Source organism: Macaca fascicularis, chromosome 18, assembly GCF_037993035.2.
Source record: "Macaca fascicularis isolate 582-1 chromosome 18, T2T-MFA8v1.1".
In the NCBI taxonomy this organism is placed as follows: Eukaryota; Metazoa; Chordata; class Mammalia; order Primates; family Cercopithecidae; genus Macaca; species Macaca fascicularis.
Genome location: NC_088392.1, coordinates 23,709,380 through 23,723,428, shown reverse-complemented (window position 1 = coordinate 23,723,428; position 14,049 = coordinate 23,709,380).

The window sequence follows — 14,049 nt, the reverse complement described above, 5'->3', positions numbered from 1 at the left end:
CCATATCCTAATTTTGCTAAATTTAGGCTTGACGAGGAGAACAGAGAATAACCTTTGGTGCTATGTTTATTCAGAAGGCAAGGGGCCCTCAGAGCTCAAAGCCAAGACACATCCTGTCATTCACCATGAGGCGGGTTCCTAGTTCCTGCTGACAATTTTTATTGATTAGAAATTATCAACCCAGGGACAATGCCATCCAAAGGAGTTGGCTGAGAAACAATATTGTTAAATAGTTAGCCGTGGTGCTTCCAGTCAGGTAGAATGTGTGCTCAGAGAGAGCGGGGCCATCCATCATGAGTGAGGAGCCTCATTTACAGAGACAACTGAGCCCAGGCAATCAGCCTGAAATCTGCTAAGCTGGGAATTTATAACAGTTCAGCAAGGGAGGGTTGTCTCTTGTTTTAGGTTCTGTCAGTGGATGGGGGAGGAGCAGAAATCAAGGCCTGGAAGGAGAGGAGTGAATTACTCAGGTGGCCTTGGGGAGGCCGCCTTTGGGATGAAGGGTAGGGGTCAATGTGAGGAGATTGTCCATCCATCCATCCCAGTCTGGAGCCTATCGGACTCAAGTTCAAAAACCCAGCACTGCGGACATAAAACCTACCAGATTTGTCATTTAAGCAGCTGGGAACCTGTCCAGGCAGGAGCCCTACATCACTCAAAAGCCTGGATTGATGGCGAGAGGGGGACAGCCCAACACTCTTGTCCTTGACATCATGACCTTGATTTCATTGTGCCAATGGCAGCACCGTAACCTCCTCAGTGGCCAAGGCAGACACCTGCCTCGCCTGAGCTGAGTTCAGAAGGGTCTGCCTGCCCATAGAACAGACCCCAGAACGCTGTGACCCAGCTCCCAGCTGCTAGCCTCCCAAGCAAGTAGGCATTGACATTTCACAGAGCAACAAGTAAATCCGATTTTGTGCCACAACACTTTTTACAAGCTTTCCCACTCTTCCTGAGTGTGTGCCTCTGTTCTTTCCATCATTTCTTTCCCTTAAAACACTTCCTGTAGATGCTTCCAGGTACTAGAGGGCAGTGGTTAAGCATTCAGGCTCTGGGATCCTACTGCCTAGGTCCTAAACCAGGCTTTCTTTCTTCCTGTGTGTAGTGAATACTATGGTGTGCCACTCGGCTGTCCCCTTCAAGCTCAAGGCACTCCTATTCCCAGCTTCAGGGGATGCCATGCCAAGCCGAATTACAGCCCACAGCAAAGGGAAACATTAGTACTACTACTCCTGTTTTACTTAAAATTTTGAGAGATGTTTATTCATCATGGATGGTTGTGTTAATTTTTTGTAATTTTGCATCAAAATATTATTAATCTTGATTGCTAGGTGTGGCACCATCTGAAGTTTTGCACCTGGGGTGATGCCTCACTTCTTGCAGCCTAGGCTCAGTCTTGGCAGGGAGTGTTGGCTGCTGATGGTTCACAGTTGAGCAGCTCCCCAGAAAGAAGCCTTGAACAGAGGGAGCTGCCTCCCAGCTTATGCCCCTCGAATGTAAGGAGCAGTCCCCATCCAACGACTGGCCAGTGAGGAGGTTCACAGGCCCCTGGACGCAAGTGAGACACCTCAAAGGGTCAGTCCAGCCCCTCTCGGAGCTCCTCATGGGACTGGTCATATTGGTTTCCTGGGCTGCCATAAGAAAGTGCCACCATCTGGGTGACTTAGAACAACACAAACGTATTGTCTCACAGTTCTGGGGGGCAGAAGTCTGCAATTAAGGTGTCAACAGGGCCTCACACCCATTGAAGGTGCTAGGGAAGGATGGGTTCCCAGCCGCCCTGGCTTCCAGCTTTTGGTAGTTCATCAACTTGTAGCAGCATAACTCCAGTCTTCACATGGTGCTCTTTTATAAGGACGCCACTCATGTCAGATTAGGGGCCCACCCTACCCTGGTATGACCTGATCCTAATAATGACAGCTGCAACAACTCTATTTCCAAATAAGGTCACATGCTGAGGTACTGGGGGCTAGGACTTTAACATATGAATTTTTGAGGACACCATTCACCCTGCAAGTTCATCAGTGGAACTGCACCACAGCCCAAGCCCTCCCTCTGCCCAGCCCTGCCCACCGGCCTCCATCACTCCCTTACAGCTAACCCAGGGTAGCCCCCTGATTTCTTTCACTGAAAAAGACTTACCTACTCCATCCTAATCCAGGTCAATGTTATATCCAACTTAACGCTCATACTCTCTCCTCCCCTGGGTGTTTTGGACTTGGATGGGAGGAGATTACACAGTTACTTATTTTTCCTCCCGCTACTTTAGCTGTTAGGGCAGAAAAAAATGTGTCTCACTTACCTGGAGTTGTCATGGTTCATGGCCTTCTCTCTCTCTCTCTTTTTCTCTCTGTCTCTCCTTTGTTTTCTTTTTAGAGACAGGGTCTCACTCTGTCACCCAGGTTGGAGTACAGTGGCACAATCACAGCTCACTGCAGCCTCCAACTCCTGGACTCAAGCGATCCTCCCAACTCAGCCTCCTGAATAGCTAGGACTACAGGCACACACCACCACACTCAGCTAATTTTTAAAATTAATTTTGTAGAGACAGGGTTTCCCTATGTTACCGAGGCTGGTCTTGAACTCCCGGCCTCAAGCAATCCTCCCACCTCAGCATCTTCTCTTTACTCACACTGACTCCCTAATTACACCCCCTGTGTGACAGGCCTCTTGTTGGGCACATGTGGAAATCATGGAGGGAGTTCTGGGGTGGGGGAATTGGGTCTCTGATCTGGGCACCCACCCTGCCAGCTGCTGCTTTTGAGCTGGTAAAGAACTCAAGCCCAGCTATCTCCCATCAAGTCTTCTTGGCCCATATGCAACTTATGCCCCTTGCCTCACCAAACCATGGGGATTCAGGGCACCGCGCTGCTGCCTTCTCTCTCTGCCCACCTGCTGTCTCTCTCCAAGCCTTTTCTCCCCTCCTCAGCTATACTCAGGAAGATCAGTGAGTCTATGGCTTCAGCATGAGCAATGAGAAAATGAGATGTTGGCCTCCCCTTCCTGTAGGCATTGCCAATCTCCATGAGGGATTCTCTAAAAGCCCCATCCCTCTCTATCTCTCCTGTGGAGGAGGGAATCCCAGCAGTCCTCTGGATCAATAAACTCCAAATCCCAGCTAGTTCCTCTCCCTCCTCTACCTCTCCCTGCTCAGTAGTTTCCTCGTGTTGACTGAGGGAAGGGAGTTTGAGGAGAGAGCTCTGGGATGGGGATAGGGGCAACAGAGTTGTTGAGCCATCTATTGGTGAGCCAGTGGGGCCCCTAGACACTCGCTTACTTGAAAGTCCTTTTAGAGCCCTTGTCTTCACCTGTGGGTCCTAGTTGCTGGTTCTGATGCCACAGCAAAGTACCGCTCAGCATTCTGTTCCAGGAATCTCCAAGGGACCTGGTTCCCATCCCCCCTGGAGACAGTGCCAGGGGTGATGTGTCTGCAGCCCAAGTCTCCCTGCGTGAAGACAGGCTGCCATTGTTGTCACCGAAGCCATGACTCCACCGAAGCCATGACTCCATGATCTGCATTTTTATTCAGCCTGAGAGAGAAGTTGCCCTGGTTACTTCAGCACAGCTTTCAAGAGGAGACCTTGGCTATGACTCTCAGGAGCACCAAGTCTAGCACAGGCTCTATTTTCTGCATCTTTCATACATTTTCAGAGTCTAAATGCTGCTCCAAGTGGCCAGCACTTCCCAACCAAGAGGATGGAAGGGATCCATGACCACCAGGTTGGTACTGAAGGCATCTCAGCCTCCTGGGTCCATCCTGATCTACCCTGGGGACTCCCATCAGCTTATTGTCTAGGACCATTTTCAATGCAAAACCCAAGTACAAGCACCAGCCCCTACTTTTGTTTTACAGAGACCGTCATAATTATATTTGCTTCAATAGGCATCCTTCATTGAGCCCTTACTACATGCCAAAAACTTCACATGCATGATTTCATCTCATGTTCATAACCACCTTAAGAGGGGAGTACTATTATTTTCCCCATTTCTCAGATTAGGGAAACTGAGTCCAAGCAAGGATAAATTACTTGCCAGAGGTCAAACATCTAAGAAGTGGTGGAGTCTGGATTTGAACTTGGTTCTCTCTGACATTAAGGTCAATGCTTTGCTCTGCTGCCTCCACGCTGCTGCTTGCTGGTGCCTGTCCTCCAGCGGGAGGAAAGTGCATGTGACTATGGGGTAGCCCTCAGCTCCTCCATTTCGGAACCTGTAGAAGTGGAATGGCCTTGGGGATGTCCTTTAGGGAGGGACAGGTCTCTGTGGCTAGTGTTTCCCTGGGCCTAGCCTACATGATTCCTGCCCAGCTTCCTCAATCAGACATTCCCGGGCCTCTTCTCTTCAGTCTTCAAACGGTAAGAAATCAATCCCCCATGGATCGTGTTTCCTTTGAATTCCAAGCACATATGTCAAAAAGGAATCGCAAATGAAGGATGAGCTCTCTGGACTCTGGCAGCGTCTGTGTATGTGAGAGGCTCAGCAAATGATGTCTTTGGATATGTGGGGTCGTTTTACACGTATGTAAATTTGAAGGTACTGCCTGGATGCTTATACCTACTAACTCTCACCTTTTGTGAACCTGAAAGATTGAAATAAAGAAGAGAAAACCAGAGACTGGATTAACATTTGATTTGATTTATTCCCTAGTAAAATCCTATGTGAAGATCCAAAAAATGAGCTTGATCTTAAAATCAGCATCCATATCCTTCCTATCTGATAGATCCCAAAGTTTCCAACCTTCCATCTCTTGGCTTAATTTTTCTGAGGTCTGTTCTAAGTTTAGTCCTTTCTCCCCTGCCTCTTATTCCTCTGCCTCAACTTTAAGTTAAGTTCTTGGTTGCATGGTTTTCTCTTCTGGGCACCTGCTTAGACATTAGTCCAAGATTAAAAGTGCTGGATTTCACAGAAGCTAATTCCTAGAACTGATCCATGGAAAAAAGATATTGCTCCCTAGGTGCTTTTCAATGGAGATCTCTTTGTCTTTGGAATAGGATGGTTCTCCCTATCTTTTCAGGTAACTTTAAACTCCAAGAGAGAAGAAAAAATACAGGAGCCAGTCCCAGGCTGGGTCTCTATATGGCAAGTTCTTTCTCAGAACAAAGTGAGTTAGAATAAAGAACAAATACTCTCCCTTCTAAGAGGGAAACAGATTCTTCCAAATCCCACCCCAGCCTCCTTGCAGACTCCAGGAGCTTAGTCCTAGAGCTTGGGGTGGGAGCGAACCCTATCTCCCCTTGACACAGTGGCAAACTATGAACAATGGGGCATAGATTGTGGAGTCAGCTAGGCCTGGCCTCAATGGCTAAAGTCCATGCCTGCTATACAGTAACTATGTGACTTTGAGGAAGGACCTGAATCACTCTGAATTTCCAGGGTTGCCATTTTTCATGATGGGGACAAGGCAGTGACATTTGCAATTTTATCAGGGTTGGATTCTAAAGTCAGTGCCTAAGGAAAGAATCCCTGTTGGTGGGAGCTACCCTTGAAAACCTCTGAAATTGGCCGGGTGTGGTGGCTCACACCTGTCATCTCAGCACTCTGGGAGGCCAAAGCAGGCTGATTGCTTGAGTTCATGAGTTCAAGACCAGCCTGGGAAACACGGCAAATTCATTTCTCTACAAAAAATACCAGAAAAATTAGCTGAGCATGGCAGTGCACACCTGTTGTCCCAGCTACTCAGGAGTCTGAAACAGGGACATTGCTTGAGCCCAGGAGTTTGAGGCTGCAGTGAGCTTTGATTACGCCACTGCACTCCAGTCTGGTAACAGGGTGAGAACTTGTCTTAAAAAAAGAGAGAAAATTTAAACACAGAGACATGTACAGCGGGAGGGTGAGATGAGGACACGGGAAGTGGCCATCTACAAGTTAAAGAGCACCTGAGGCTACCAAAAGCTAGGAAAGAAGATAGAACACATTCTCTCTCACAGCCCTCAGAAAAAACCAATCCTGCCTTGATTTTGGACTTCCAGCCTCAGAACTGTGAGACAATAAGTTTCTCATGTTTAAACCATCCAGGTTGTGTTATCTTGTATGGCAACCTCCAGGAAGGTAATACATACTTGCATGTGTACAAATCAAATGTACCTTTGATGAGACTCACCAGAAATACCTTCCTTGTAGAGTTTTTGTGAGGTCAAATGAGCTAATGTGTATGAAGTGCTTAGTTTTACACCTAGGACTTATTAAATACTCTGTGAACTCTTACCCCGTTCATTCAGGTAAAGAGCCAGGAGACCTTTGGTGTCAGTCCTCAGTGAGTGGGTAGGTAAGGGACAGCTCTCTGGGCCTCAGTTTTCTTCTGGGCAAAATCAAAGTTTGGAGATGTCCCTTTCCTTCCAGCCCCGATGCTCTGGACATCCACAACACTTGGAGCTACAGGACATCAGACAGGATGCGACATCTGAACTTGACCTTGAATGGGCCACCAGGGCACTACCTCTGTAAATATTTCAGGATCATTCTATGCTGGGCCAGAGGCTGACATACAGTGACTTCCTTGGGCTTCTTTTACAGAAACTAAAACATCAAAAGGACAAAACTCAGTGTCTTAAAATTGATGCCTAATACCTCTCCCTTTCCCATCCGTTCACTACCATTGTTTCACTTCTCTGGTTTGTGATGTCTGTAGAGAAAGTTCTTTTTTCTACTGATTTATATTTTTTTCAAATAGAAAATATGAATTCTACTGTGTTCTAAAAAGTATTCAGCTAAGTGAGGTTGAAGGATTGGAGTCCCTTCCCCTAAGAGCGTCCTCACTCCCTACCCTGAATCGCCATGTTCTAATTCCTATGACTTGTCACCATAAACCCTTGGACATCAGCAGAGCCAGGTTCATCATTAGCTGGGACCAGGGCAGGATGAAAATGTGGAGCCCTGGCCAGGGGTAGGGAATTCAGTCTCCCCTTCTCATAGGTCTGGCTCTTCACCAGCTGGAGATAGGCAGTCTCCAAAGGACTGCAATTTCTGCTCTTGGACATGCTCAGTATCTGAACTGGAGTTGAATGAGACGTTCCAGCCGAGCCATCTGCCAAATGCAGATGGCCCTTCCAGCCAGGATAAGGATGGCTGTTACCCCAGATGCTGCAGGGCACCCACCTGCCTTCTGCCCTCTCCGCACCCACACTCCGGCCCTGCCAGAGGCAACACCTAGATGAAGGGTGGCAGTGGTTGAGAGGAGGGGAGGGAGAAAGGGAGCAGGAGGTTGGGCAGGGCCTGAGATGCTAGGGGACTGGGGAATGTGCAGTGAGAACCAGTCCAGGAGAGACAGGGAGGCCATGAGAGGTGGCCTTGTGCTGGACTGAGGTTCCAAGTCCCCAGCATGTGCTCCATTATTCCACTGGACAAATTCCGAAACAAAACAATTAAGAATTTCAAGACTCGGCAACCACAGATCATCAGATCCCAAACATGAGTCCTTTCTGAGTGCAGGGCCCTGTGGGATGCATGGCTGAATGTCCTAACATACCCATTGTTCAAAACAAAGGTGGGGAGGTGCAGGCATGGGTTTTAGAGGTGGGACAGACCTCAGTTCAAACTCTGATTCTCCTGTTTCCACCCCGGGTGATCTGAAGATGGGGATGAAGTGCATACCAAGATGGCTGACCCTCAGTAAGGGCTCACGAAGAGGTAGCTGTTACTGATAGAGGGCTGGGTGATATAGTTTGGATATTTATCCCTTCCCAATCTCATGTAAAATATTGATCCCCAGTGTTGGCAGTGGGTCCTAGTGGGAGGTGTTTGGGTCATGATGGTAGATCCCCCATGAATGGCTTCACATCATCCTTGCAGTAATGAGTGAGTTCTTGCTCTATCTGTTGCTACAAGATCTGATTGTTAAACAGTCTGGCACATCCTTCCCCTCTTTTCTCTTGCTACCTCTCTTTGCCATATGACCCGCCTGCTCCACCTTTGCCTTCCCACCATGAGTAACAGCTTCCTGAGGCCTCACCAGAAGCTGAGCAGACGCTGGTGCCATGCTTGTACAACCTGCAGAACTATGAACCAAACAAATCTATTTATAAATTCCCCAGCCTCAGGTATTCCCTTATGGCAGCACAAAATGGACTAACACACTAGGTTTCCAACAACTATGCTTCAGGAGCCAGGTGCAAAGGCTGGCATCCACACTTACAAGATGCTCCTGTGAATGTGGTAGGAATCCAGGAAAATGAGAGAAGAGAAATTTAGACAGACACAGAGGAAAGACTACACAGAGACCAGCTTATAATGGGCTGGAAAGATCAAAGGATACCATGTTTCTGTTTAGTGAGCAGGAAAGTAAAATAGCTGTGGGTATCACTTGTCAAGACACACTTTACTTTGGTCTCTGAAAATGAAAAAATAGACATCCGCTAGGGGTTGGGGGATGGGAATAGGGACAATGACAAGAAATAATCCATCATTTGGGGAAAATGAAGCTTATCTGTGGGTTTACTTATCCATTTGAATATAGTCAAAATGCTCTGGAATCCAGTGAAAGCAATCACGGTGATGGATTTTTGCACTCTGTCACACAGTGCAATTAAGGGGTAGGATCCAGCCAATATCTTAAGGCTACTAAGAGATTCATATGGAATCTGGCCATGCTTTCAATGACTTGGATGAGGTTGCATCTCATTTGTGGTGCCCTCACACAAAACATGCCTTCACCATCTAGCCCTGGTCTGGTCTATGGGCACCCTGGGCACACTAGCTCAGGCCAGATGCCGGAGGAGGAAGGTGACGGCAGAGGAGTGAGAGAAGCCTGCCCAGCCTGCTCCCCTGAGACTCTGCAGCACTTTAATACATCACTATTGTGGCCCCTGTCACCTCTGACAGCAAATATGATTTTAGCTGTCAGGCAGCTGACAGAAAACAAAACATAATTTACAGCCAAATTTGGCCTGCGGAAGCGCACACCTGGCTCCCAGAGGTGTGAGCTATGTAAACACACCCACGGGCAGGGTTTGGCTGGGCCAGCAAAGGATGGGTGCAACACCGCTCCCAGGGCTCAGCAGTGCTTGCTGTTGGAGGAAGGGGAAAATGGGAATGTAGTCACTATTTCTTATGACTATAATTTCTGAAATATACTTTGAGAATTTTATTACTAATAATCCATTCTGCCATAATCATACTGTTGGCAATAAATTTCCTACTGAAATAAAAGACCTTTTTTTGTGAATTCCAGGGGGAAAATGATAGTTTATTTTTTTCACTGTCTGCTTTGCCGATTGAACCTTTTAAAGTGACTTGGGGAATTTTCCTGTGCCCTTGGAAAAGGACACAATTTAAAAGTCCCAAATTCTCATGCTGGCTGCTTGGAGTTGGAGGGGATCAAAAGGGAGTAAGACAAATATCTGGGAAAGGATTGAAACTTGAAGATGTCAAGATTCCTTTTCATCTGGGAGCAATGAGCTCCCAGAACTGAACAGTGTGAGTGCATATATATATGTGTGTGCCCTAATGGAAGCAAATTTGCATCAAAAAATAACTAGAATGAGCCAAACAGAGAGTAGGAGGTCGCTGTTTGAAAGTGGAAAATGTTGCACGGTGGATTCTCTTCAAGGATGCTCATCAGCTTCACTGGGCTCTGGGCACTGACCCTAGAGCTGGGAAAGTTGGCTTCTAGTTTGGTCTATTCTTGATTCTTTGTACAACTACCATTTCATATAGGGTGGTAATGAAGCAGTCAGGAGCTGGATCAGACACACCTACCAAATTCAAATTCTGGGTTCATCACTTACCAGCTCTATGACTTTAGATAAATCACTTAACCTTGGTAAGCCTCAACTTTCTCATCTGTTAAATGAAGATAGAAGTATACCCACTGCAGAAGATGCAGAATTAAAGGAGATGAAGTATGCTGAGGTGCAAAGCACAGTAGTCAGCACAAAGTAGTTGCTCAATAAATGCTACTATATGTGTTATTCAGTCACCCATCATTTAACAATGGGAAGACATTCCAAGAAATGCAACATTAGGTGATTTTGTTGTACAAACGTCATAGAGTGCACTTATATACACCTAGATGACATAGCCTACAAAACATTCAAGTTATATCATGTAACCTATTGCTCCTAGGCTACAGACTTATACAGAATGTTACTGAACTAAATATTGCAGGCAATGGCAACACATTGGTATTTGTATATCAAAATATAGAAAAGGTGCAGTAAAAATATAGTATTATAATCTTATGGGACCACCGTCATATGTATATGCAGTTCACCTTTGACCAAGATGCTGTTATGCAGGCCATGACTGCACGTTGGTTCATCCAACAAAAGCAATAATTGAGCACCTCTTATGTGCAAGCACATACAACTACATAAAGGTTAGACATATAGGTCCTGCTTTCAAGGAGCTCTGCAGAGGAGCAGATAATACAAGGTAAGAAGATGTAAGACCCAGGAGAGGATCATTTGGACAAAGTGCTCTGGAATTGGCAAGATGGGGAAAGAAAATGAGTCAGGGAAATTGTGCATATCAATTAACCTGTTTTTTCATCTCTCTACCTATAAAAAGGAATAATGACCCTCTATTTTCTTACCTCTTAGAGTTGGCAGGAGGCCCCGAGCAAATTATAGACATAAACAAGTGTTGGAAAATGCAACCCACTCTCAAAACCAGAGTCTGACACAGGTGATGGTGACAGTGACATAGGTAAGAGTGAGAAGAGTTCTCAGAAACTTCGTAGATTGGTCGTTTAGATAAACCATGGGCAGTTCCAGGTGCTCCAGCTTCACAGAAGATAACCTGGGGCTTGAGAATTGTGTCAGGATTTCAAATTCCCAACTCCACTGTAGTGCAGGCTCTCAAAAGAAGCACATTTGACTGAGCACACCTTAGGAGAACTTGAAATATTACATGGAAAAGTGGTAAAGGGTGCAAACTTGTCTCTCCCTGAATCCTCCCCCTGCAGAAAGGGCTGCTATGAACCACTCAGGGAGCTTAAGAACATAGATAAGAAACCCAAGTACAGTCTATGCAGCCACCAGCCCTTACAATGACACTGGTCTGAATCCCAAGTTTGATTATTAATAGCTGCAATTTTGCGTAAAAATATATCCTCCTGTTTGTGTATTGTCCAATAAAATATGTATTTTCCATGCCTATTTATATGTGTTGTGAAGAGATAAAGAAGGAGAGGGTCTGTTGATAAATATGGTATAGACACAGATTGTTATTGCACTAGTATGTTCATTTCATCCTTGACAAACATCTATTGAAGGGTGTTAGAACTGTGTCCCCCAAAATTCAGACATTCAAGTTCTGGCCCACAGTACCATAGAATGTGACTGCATATGGAGGCTGAGTCTTTAAGGAAGTAATGAAATGAAAATAAGGTCATTAGGATGGGCCCTAAGTCAATCTTACTGGAGTCCTTATAAGAAGAGATTTGGACACACATCTTTTAGCTCTCAGAATTGTGAGAAAACAAGTTGCTGCTGTTTACCACCCAGTCTGTGGTTCTTATTATGGCAGCCCCAGTAGATGAATGCACAAGGCTACTATGTGCTGTGTGCATTGCTAGGCATTGGAGAGGCAAGAAAGAGCAAGACCCTGTGCCCACTTCTGAGCCAAAGAACTGAATTCAAAAAACAGTGAGGTAGGCAAATGCTTACAAATACAGCGGGGCTGATGCACCCGGAAGCCCCAGCAGGAAGCAATGGGCAAACAGAAGGGAGCACGGATAGGGTAGCACGGAGGGCTCCTGTTGAAATGATTCAGACCCCAAATTGTGGCATGACCTGGCTCATTCCTCATTCCGAGTTTTGTGTTGGCTAATCTTTAATTAATGAATCACATCTCTTGGTGTAGAGGAATGTTATTTACCTACTGGACTTGTCCTTTTTTTTTTTTTTTTTTTTTTTTTTGGCAGCAAATTAAGCATTACATTCATGAGACTGCAAGGTCTCTTCTCGTTTTCTAATCCCATTGAGCAGCCTGGTGAGAGGCAAAGCCAGCTGCCATTCCAGACAGTCAATCAATGAGCTCGGGAATGTCCGTATGGAGACAGCAACAAGGCAGAAGGAAAGACGGCAAGGAGGGAGGGAGGAACAAAGGGAGGGAAGGAAGGATAACCTTTGTCCAAATTTCTCAGAACTCCAGAGAAAAAGGCCATGTCCACAGAAAGCCCAAACATCTAAACATAATGTGGGTAAAGCCAATTGTTAGAATATTTGGTCTACAAGCAGCTGAACAGACACCACCACCCGGAGGTTTCTGCATTCGTCCTGGATGTATAGTCTTCTTACCCAGACTCATCCCGAAGAAGTGGAGTGTCTCAGGGAAGTGAACACAGATGAAGGCAGACATTGAGCCCCTTTTCTCCTTAATCAGAGGCCAGAGGACTGTGCCCCTTTTCTCCCGAAATAACATCACATCAAGCTACTGCTGTCAGCTGAGCCCAGACCCACCCACCAATATGTACACCTGTATCAGCCACCCATACTCTGTTCCCACCAGCAGCATGGGTTTCAAGAGCACACGGAGGCTTCCAAGAGCACAATCCAGCTGGTGGTCTTCAGACTGTGAGTGCATGAGTAGCAGCAGCAGGTGAGTTAAACAAGCAGATTCTCAGGACCCATGCCAATGATCAGTTACCTTAAAAACAAATACTCCAGTCTGGAGTGGAGGGCAGAGGCCACTTTTTTTTAATACTTTAAGTTCTAGGGTACATGTGTACAATGTGCAGTTTTTATACATAGGTATACATATGCCATGTTGGTTTGCTGCACCCATCAACTCATCATTTACATTAGGTATTTCTCCTAGTGCTATCCCTCCCCCAGGCCCCCACCACCCAACAGGCCCCAGTGTGTGATGTTCCCCACCCTGTGTCCAACCGATTTCATTGTTCAATTCCCACCTAAGAGTGAGAACATACGGTGTTTGGTTTTCTGTCCTTGTGATAGTTTGCTCAGAATGATGGTTTCCAGCTTCATCCATGTCCCTGCAAAGGATATGAACTCATCCTTTTTATGGCTGCATAGTATTCCATGGCATATATGTGCCACATTTTCTTAATCCAGTCTATCATTGATGGACATTTGGGTTGGTTCCAAGTCTTTGCTATTGTGAATAGTACCACAATAAACATATGTGGGCATGTGTCTTTATAGTAGCATGATTTATAATCCTTTAGGTGTATACTCTGTAATGGGATGGCTGAGTCAAATGGTATTTCTAGTTCTAGATCCTTGAGGAATCGCCACACTGTCTTCCACAATGGTTGAACTAATTTACACTCCCACCAACAATGTAAAAGCACTCCTATTTCTCCACATCCTCTCCAGCACCTGTTGTTTCCTGACTTTTTAATGATCGCCGTTCTAACTGGTGTGAGATGGTATCTCATTGTGGTTTTGATTTGCATTTCTCTGATGACCAGTGATGATGAGCATTTTTTCATGTGTCTGTTGGCTGCATAGATGTCTTCTTTTGAGAAGTGTCTGTTCATATCCTTTGCCCACTTTTTGATGGGGTTGTTTGTCTTTTTCTTGTAAATTTGTTTGTGTTCTTTGTAGGTTCTGGATATTAGCCCTTTGTCAGATGGATAGATTGCAAAAATTATCTCCATTCTGTAGGTTGCCTGTTTACTCTGATGGTAGTTTCTTTTGCTGTGCAGAAGCTCTTTAGTTTAGTTAGATCCCATTTGTCTATCTTGGCTTTTTTTTTTTTTGCCATTGCTTTTGGGCCAAAGGCCACATTTTTTTAACAAGCACTAGGTGATGGTGATGGGCAGGACTTGGAGAAATACTCATCCAGCAGGACCCTTTGAAATACAGATGAGCAAATTAAGGGTGCAAAAGGTATGATGACTTACCCAGGACCACAGAGCTGCTGGTGGTGAAAGCCATCAGAACTCTGTTATGCTGACCAAAAGTAATGCTATCAACTCAAGACAGTCCATTCGGTGGTCCACAGGGCTGTGCCTGTTTTCCCCACTGCCCAGGACCTCTCACCACTTCCCAAAGTCTTCATTACAAAATGGAACAAAATCAGAGGGAGATTAGAGTTTGGGGCAAGCATTCTCTGAATGAACATTAGGAGTGCTCTAAACCCTTAAAA